Source organism: Molossus molossus, unplaced genomic scaffold (assembly GCF_014108415.1).
Source record: "Molossus molossus isolate mMolMol1 unplaced genomic scaffold, mMolMol1.p scaffold_m16_p_4, whole genome shotgun sequence".
Lineage (NCBI taxonomy): Eukaryota > Metazoa > Chordata > Mammalia > Chiroptera > Molossidae > Molossus > Molossus molossus.
In genome coordinates, this window is record NW_023425377.1 from 31,089,117 (window position 1) to 31,098,127 (window position 9,011).

The following is a 9,011-nucleotide window of genomic DNA, read 5'->3' on the forward strand; positions in this document are numbered from 1 at the left end:
GGAGAATCAGTGTTTCCTAGTGGTTTGCATATATTTGGCATCCTATTCTGACAGTCAAAAACCATCATAGTATCACACTAATAGTACACTTCAGAGTGACAAAGAGAAAATACCGACTTTCTTACAAGTTAAAAAAAAAGAAAATTCTAGGTACAGCTTTGAGTGTTCATCTAGTTTTATACCCTGTCCCAGAAAACGGAGCTCCAGTACTCTTGCATTAAGAAATGCTCCTTCTCCGGCCTCTTTCACATTCAAAATGCGCAGACAAGCCTTTGTTACCATCAGCAACTCATCCACATTGCCCTCCACACACATACATGCCAGTATGAGAAACTCAATCTTCCTGCTTCTAAAACATGAAAGGCCGCCTCAGCCCGATGGTGCCGAGGAGTCTAGGTAGCCCAAGAAAGGCTTAGATCATAGGCCACCCAGCCCCTCCCCTGGGAAGGGCCTGCTGACAGCGGCAATGGAAACCACCACGGGTGGATACTTGTGGGTGACTTCTTATTATTTTACCTTATCTTCCAGATTGTAAAACACCTTCCAGGTCTCCAAGCAGAGTGAATAGCATAGATTCTAAGAAAACAGCAAAACTGCACAGAGAGGAGTTAATAGTATGAAATATGAAAGATGGTTAAATTGAGCAGAAAACCAACATGTCCTATGGATAGCCAGGCTCTCTGACCCTTCCCAGTTTGTGTTCACCAGCCTAAGAAATATTATCGGGCTCCCTTAGGAGAATGAAAAGGCCTACAAGAATCACAAAAACAAAAACAAAAAAGCAAGCAGCCCTGGCCAGTTTGGCTCAGCAGTGAGAGCATCGGCCTGAGGTCTGGAGAGACCCGGGTTCGGTCCCCCCTGAGGGCACGTACCTCAGTTGCAGTTTGTCCCCGGCCCTGATTGGGTCGTGTGGGTGGCAGCCACTTGATGTGTCCCTTTCACATCGATGTTTCTCTCTCTCTCTCTCTCTCCCCCTCCCACTCTATCTGAACAAAATATCAAAAAAAAAAAAATGTCCTCGGGTGAGGATAAAAAAAAAATCACAGAAGACAGACGACTGGGATTCTTCCCATTGTCATCAGAGATGGGTTGGGGCTCTTTAACAGATGAGTGTGTGTATATAAAAGAGAAAACACATAATATTTTAAGCTGGGTCTCCTGGAAAAGGTGAGGCATGGAGAAGGGAGAATCAAACTTCTTGGTACTGAGGGCAGGGCTTCCTGAGGTGTTCCATAGGCCATCTGCACCGCATTCCGTGGGTATTTGTTTACAATACAGATTCCTGGGTTCCCTCCCTCACAGATTCTGATTTAGGGATCTGAGGTGGGTCCCAGGAGTCTGCATTTTCCATACAATCACCTAGTGATTCTTAAGTATGCTAGAGTTTGAGAATCACCAGCACAGAGTATAGAAAGAACTATTACAAGGTTAAGCCTCCTGGAATAAAACTAGATTTCCTTCATCTCTATTTTCAAATAGGCCAAGGTTACAGCACAGCACACATTAAGGATACATAATAGAGGTGAGGTGATTCAACACAGGGTCAAGACAACGGACTATTCATATGAAAAGATAAAAACTCAATTATTGCCTCACATCATACACGAAATTAATTCTAGGTGGATAAAAATTCTAAATGTGAAAATTCAGCTGTCCTTTACTTTTAAAAGGAAAGATTTTTGGAACAAGCTACATAAAGCACAAACTATAAAGGAATGACATCAGTTTGGCTACAGCAAAATTTAAAAATTCTTTATATAAAATACTCAAAATAGAAAAGATATGCAATGAACTGGGAGAAGATAGTGGGAACATTCAGATCTGATAGAAGATTATCATCCATACTTAATAAAAAAAATTCCTACAGATCAGTATGAAATAGATAACCTGATATAGAAGTGGACAAAGGATAGTCAGGCAATTCACTGAAAAGAAAACCAAATTGCCCAATAAACACATGAAAAGATGTTCAATATCACCAACAATCCAGCAAATGTAAATATTTAGAAATTAGGTATTATTTTCATACACACCAGATTGGGGAAAATATTTAAAATCTGATGATATTAAGTGTTTGTGAGAATGTTAAGAAATGACAGCTTGTACACATTACTACTGGTATTGCAAATTTATTTAATCAGTTTGGAGAGCAATTTCTTAATCTCTAGCTAATTTAAAAGTGCACATTATCTTATGACCCATCAGTTCTACTTCTAGATATTTAACAAAGAAAACATCATATATGTACATAAGGAAATGTGTATAAAGATGCTCATTCTGGCATTGTTTATGACTACATGTTAAAAAATGGAAATAAGAAGAATATTTTCCTTAAAGGCCAAAATATCCATCAATAGGATAATGAATAAACGAACTGTGCTATATTCATATAGCGAATTATGAGCAGTAGTTAAAATGAAGTAGGTCTTTTGAATTAACAGAGATAAATCTGCAGAACATAATGACAAAACAAAATCATATTTTCAAGGCTATGTACAGAATAATTCTGTTTGAGTACATTATTAACATACAAATAGTATTATACATTAATACGTGAACGATTAGTTATAAAGAATAGTGTAGCATATGCATGAGAATGGCACACATCAACTTTCAGTTAATGGTTTCTTCTGGGCAGGGTGGGGAAGCACTTTAGCTGTACTGTCACATGTCTTAAAAAAGCAATGATCTGAAGGGAGTATGACAAAATGTTAACATGTATTCATCTGAGTGGTGAATAAATGGATCTTTAGATAGTTTGTGTAGGCTGAAATATTTCATAATTACAAGAAAAAATGAAAACAAAACCCAAATTGACCACAACAATATTACTAGGTTAGGTAGACTGGTACCTATAGTCCACTCTAGTCCTGTGATACACAGAAAGAGACCAGGTAGGGGAATCTAGGTCACTAGTCATTTCCTAGAAACATGGAATGGAAAAAACAGAAATGAAAAAAAAAATTGTATAAGGGCTAACTCCTATAAGATTTGGTTAAAGCAGAGTAAGAGAAGTAGTGTTTATCATGGACAGAGAAAAGAAGATACTGTGAAATGCTGTGTTGAAAACGAGTGTTTTTAGAAGAAGACAATGTGGTTATGCTTTTTCTTACTAAATAAATCTGTCATGAAAATAGATATTATTTTCATACACACCAAAGAAACCAAAGAGATGCGGATGCCTAGTTAGTGTGAAATCCAGAAAACAAAGGGATCCTTTGTGATATCCTGAAAAAAATATATTTGGTTGAGCTATGTACTGTCAGAGGTTGGTCTCTGAACAAGTCATATTCTGAGACCCAAAGGGCTTAATCTTCTCCTAGGCAAAAAGTTTTCCTTGAAATCATGGCCAAAGGGCTACTAAGTTAATGAGAGTGTCTCCTTTTCTGGAAATCTTTGAGAATGAACAGTAGTCATGAGTGAAATGTTGTTTGGGGGAAAGGAATTCTGGATCAGAAGCTGGTACATAGTAGATGCGGGCTGAGCATGCGTGGGACTTCCGAAACTGCCCTGGTAGATAGAGGACAATTTAGGCAAGTAGGCGAAGAAGCTATGAACTGCAATTCTCTCAGTTAAATTCCATCATCCCAGACCATATGTGCTTTGTTTTTCCTCCTTTACTTCTATTTGAATTCCCCTTTTCTCCACTTTCCTGTTACCCTCTACTAATGCTTTTTGTTCATTTGGCCCTGAGGGTTGCTTAATCAGGTTTCCAAAGCTGTCACTTGCAATGGACTGATTTGTGCTTTGAAAAGCACTGTCGTCGGGAAGGCTTTTTATTTTGTAAAAGAGCTTGTCCACGTCAACCCCGCAGTCCCTCTCTGATGCAGGTATCTGGAAGCCAGCTCCATCAGGGGAAGCCGGGCCCCTCCCTTGTCCCAAGGGATGAATCTTTATTAGTCAAAGCCAAATACAGTAGGATTCCTCTTGCCAGGGACTGTTTTAGGAATAGCATTATTGTAATTCTGGCCTATAAGACAGGAAGGAAAGTCTGCTAAGAAACTCAGTCCCTAAACATGAAAAGAGATGGGGTCATTCCCTTTCCTGTTTTTCAAATTGAGGGTATGAGATGATACCCTTACCCACTGCAGCCAGCCTGGGCCATGAGGACAAATGGAGAATGGCAGAATGGAAAGGTCCTTGATGCTATCGTTAACCAACCCTGGAACAGCCCTACCCTCGGATTTCTTATCAGATGAGCTACTAAAATGTCCTCAATATTTAAGCTACTTTTAATTGGGTTTTTAGTTTCCTACAGCAGAAAGTATCCTAACAGCTACCTCCAACTCAGAATAGTGGTTACCAGATCCCATTGGGTGAGCTCTTCGCCAAAAGCATCTCCGAGGAGACGGTCCACATCTTTTAAAATCGGGGTCATTGGGCCAAGAGAAATTTGTTACTTGAGGGTTTTCAATCTCAAATGTCTTGGGCAGCATTTCAGAAAGCCCACAATTTTGGTAAGCATTCATTCACTCAACAAATATTTGAGTACCCACTATGAACCAAGAACTATTTTGGAAGCTGGAGATTATAGTGGTGAACAGGATTGGCACCGTCACTGTTTTCATGGGTGAAAACATTCTAGGGTGAAGGGCAACAGTGATAATGCCTTCAGAGAGTGATCAGTGCCTTCAGGAAAGAATCACAGAATGCTATGATCACGAGTTGCTGCTGGGGCATGGGACCACTTCTGGACAAGGAGGTGGCACAGGTCTTACTGTGAAAGTGACATCTGAGTGCAAGTCAGGGAAGGAACTAGCACGTGGGGGTCTGGAGAGAGGCTTTCCCAAACAGAAGGTAGGACCCTGTGCAAAGACCCCGGTAGGAAATGAGTTTGGGGACTTGAGGAACAAGAGAGTGTGAGGGACTGGAGAGGCGTGGAAGACGCAGAGGCTGGCAGACAAGGTCAGAGTCTGCAGGGACCAGGTCAGGCAGCCCCGGGGAGACCAGTGGCAAGGCGTCTGGATGTGCAAAGGGAAAGCCACTCGTGCATTTTCAGGGAGGGCATGACAACCCATGATCTAATTACAGCCTGCCCTCTCACTGAAAAACTCAGAAAGGCCATTTGCTCTGTTTCGCAGCAGGGCAGAGCCCTAAACACGAGTGCTCTGGGGTGCAGCCTGAGCCCAGGGAGCCCCAGGGAGGGGGCTGACCACGCGGACGCTCTCACATTGGTCCTATCCCAAAGCCCATTTGGGAACCCGGCTCGTTTCTGTGCAGAGACGCGAAACCTGACATATTAAATAGTCCCCCACCCCCACCCCCAAATTCCCATTTCTTCAAGTCCACTGCCTTATTGGAAGCCTCCCTGCAGCAGCAAAACTTTCTTTACAAAAAAAAAAAAAAAAAAAGTAGGTCAGGGCTCTTCTGCCTGGTAGTGCACAGGGCGCTGGGCAAACTCCAGAAGTGCCCGCTCCACTCGGAGGTCTCTGTTGAGCAATTGGAGTGATGTCAGTACCAGGGCCTCCGAAAGCCGTGCGGTTTCTGAACCTGACCTCACCCGTGGTTTTCCTGGTAACTTTTTTAAACCATTACTTCCTGCCCTGTGCTTTATTTATCCCACATGTTTATTTTCTATACAGTCTATTCTGAAACGAAGCTCTGTGTGAGTTTCCAGGTCACAGCGTCCCATCAGGGCAAACTCAACAGATGTGGGATGAGCCGGGAGATGAAACGGGCCATCTCCACCGCTGCTGGGCACAGGCTGCCACTGCCGAGCGGGGTTCTCGTCCGGGCCAGCCAGGGGAGTCAGCGTCTGGGACTGTGCAATCCTCTTCCTTCTCTGAAGGACATCCTGTGGGCAGGGCAGGCTCCCCCAACCCCCACTCCCAAGAGTGTCCCTTGCTGACATGTTCAACATGAGTATGAAGGTCAAAGAGATGTCCATGGATTCCTGAGAAGCCTGTTTTAATTTCTTTTATTCTTCTGAGGGCACCAGCAATTTCCTTCCATTTAATTCGTTCTTTGGGTCTCCTGGCACAGTCCACTGTTGTCACGGCAACAGGGACCAGCAATGCTGCTCTCTGAGGTTAATGCGCCCTGTGGCCCACGGCCCACAGGCTGAATGAAGCCTCATCTCAACAGCCCTGCCTGCACCAGGCCAGAATGCTGCCCGTGCCCTGCCCCCAGCAGCCTGGCACCACCGCAAGACCAAATGCCAGCCGGAGTTTCAGACAAGATTGATGCCCCTTGTTCCTCTACCAGACCCCAATGAATGGGGTGGGGGGACCTCCTTAGAAAACCAAACTCCAAACCTTTGAACTCAGTTTTGCTAAAACTAAAATTGATCTTTCATGCTTCTGAAACCACAAGCAGAAATTTGGTTTTGGTTGTGGGGTGTTTTTTTGCTGTTTTTCTCTTCCGCCTAGGAAATTCACTCTCCAGCATCTAGTTCAAACGGCTTGGTACTAAGAGGTGGCGTGGATGATGGTGGTGGTGATGGAGGCAATATTACTAAAACCTAAGCACAACCAAGGAGAAGTTCTTTCCTGCGTTCTTTATTCTTCACTATTATTATTGTATTCCACTTGGTGTCTTTTTAAATACTCTTTGAAAAATATATGAAAATGATAAACCTTTAATTATTACTGTATTCCCACACCTAGAACAGAGCAGCTGACACACAGTAGGCCTTCATTTCAATTTGCTAAGTTAAAAAGTAACTAACAGCCCAGCCGGTGTGGCTCAGTGGCTTGAGCATCATCCTATGCACTGAGAGGTCACAGTTTGATTCCCGGTCAGGGTACATGCCTGGGTTTTGGGCTCAATCCCCAGTTCGGAGTATGCAGGAGGCATCTGATCGATGTGTCTCTTTCACATCGATATTTCTATCTCTCCCTTCCTTTTTCTCTAAAAAAATCAATAAAAACATATTTTTTTTAAAAAAAGTAACTCTTATTTTGTGCCAGACATTATAGCATTTTCACACACTTGTCTCAGCTTTTAACTAAATTGATCCTCGTGACAACCCTGTGTAGGTTGAATGGTGGCCCCTGAAAAGATATGTCCATGGCCTAAATCCCAGAACCTATTAATATGACCTTACTTACAAAGGGGCATTGCAGATATAATTAAGTTAAGGATCCTGGGATGAAATCGTCCTGAATTTTCCTGGCAGTTCCTTAATCCAGTGACAAGTGTCCTTACAGAAGGCGGAAGAGAAGGAAACACCGAGAAGAGGGCACAGCCATGAGGCAGAGGCAGAGACGGGGCTGCCGCAGCTACAAGCCAAGGGACGCCTGAAGCCACCGGCAGCTATGAGACAAGACTGATTCTCCCCCAGAGTCTTGGGAAGGAACACAGCCCTCTGACACCTTTGGACTTCTGGCCTCCAGAACTGTGAGAGAATAAATGTCTATTGTTTTGAGCCACTAAGTTTGTGGTGATTTGTTATAGCAGCCCCAAGAAATGAATACAAATCCTATCAGTTTTCCCCAGTTTAGGAGCTGAGCACAGAAGATGAAGTGACTCACCCAAGTTCACATAGTCAGTGGCAGAACTGGAATTTGAACCCAGGCAGTCTGGCATGAAATGCTTGCTCTTAACTGTTACACTTGAAATATACTTTTGAACATCTACTATGCGCCGTGTGTGTTAAATGCTAGGGACACAGTTGTAAACAAAAGAGACAAAGCTCCTCATGAAGCTTATGTGGGAACTGAGGTTCAGAGAGAGAATGAGTCATTGGTCTAAGGTCACACAGTTGGTGGAGCTGGGATCTAAACTCGAGCATCCTGACTCCAGAGCCTGCCCTCTACTCTCTAATAGAGAATGGGAGCCACCAACCTAAGTGCCTTCTGTACACTATAATTAAAAGATAAAAAATGGGGAAGTGTGGTGAACTACAGCAGCTGTCCCCTTTAACTCTGTGCAAAAGCCCTGTTCAATAGGGTTCCCTCTGGCTGCCTTGTGACTGAGGAGCCAACTTATCTACCAGGAGGCGGAGGCTGAGACCCTCTTCTACCTCTGCCATCAGGACGGCCCCACCTCTGGGGAGAACACCTTGAGGAGCTGGTTTCCATCAGCACTGGCCCTCCAGATCCAGGCAGACCAAGACATCTGACTTAACTCTTTCAGCACCAGGGTCAGGTCTGCTCCTGGGTTTATAATGGAATAATCTGAATTCCACCTGGAGAACAAAATTACTTATTAAGTGAAACCAGACTTCATTCCCCAGGTCCAAGGGTAAAAGCTTTGAGGGGAGCATCGGCACTTTCAATGAAGCAGAGATGTTATGTCCTGAGACTTCCGACACCTAAAGACAAACACATTTGAGAGTTTGAAGGTGCCAGAAAGAGCCGGAAATGTGTTTTTACTTTTTTTTTTTTCTTCCTGGGAAAGAAAATAAGAAAAAGGTAGGTTAGCCTGAATGGAGGTGGTCAAATTTCCTTTTTTGAACTGAACTTTACTAGATCAATTGCAAAAGCTAAGAAGGCACAGGGAAAAGAATGAGGGAAATAAAAGAAAGAAAGAAAGAAAAAAAGGGAAGGGCAGAACAAGTAGAGAGAGAGAGACAAAATGGGAAAATCGATTCATGAAAGAGTAAGTAAGAAAAATAGGAAGGGCCCTGGCCGGTTTGGCTCAGCGGTTAGAGCGTCAGCCTGCGTTCCACAGAGACCCGGGTTCGGTTCCCGCTAAGGGCATGTACCTTGGCTGCAGTTTGTCCCCGGCCCTGGTTGGGTCGTGTGGGTGGCGGCCACTCGATGTGTCCCTTTCACATCGATGTTTCTCTCTCTTCCTCTCTCTCCTTCCTGCTCTGAGTAAAAAATGGAAAAATGTCCTCGGGTGAGGATAAAAAATAAAATAAAATGTTAAAAAAAAAAAAGAAAGAAAAATAGGAAGGTGAAGTGGCAAGGGGACAGTGGCAGACGATAAGAGGACAGTCACAGAGAGACTAACATCAAGATGGGCAACAAGAGGAAAAGTGGGGAAGAAAGATGGTTGTTTTCTGTGTCCATTTTCCAAATGACCCTCCAACTGGGGCTCTGGCCACCCCACCCCCCCTTTAGCTG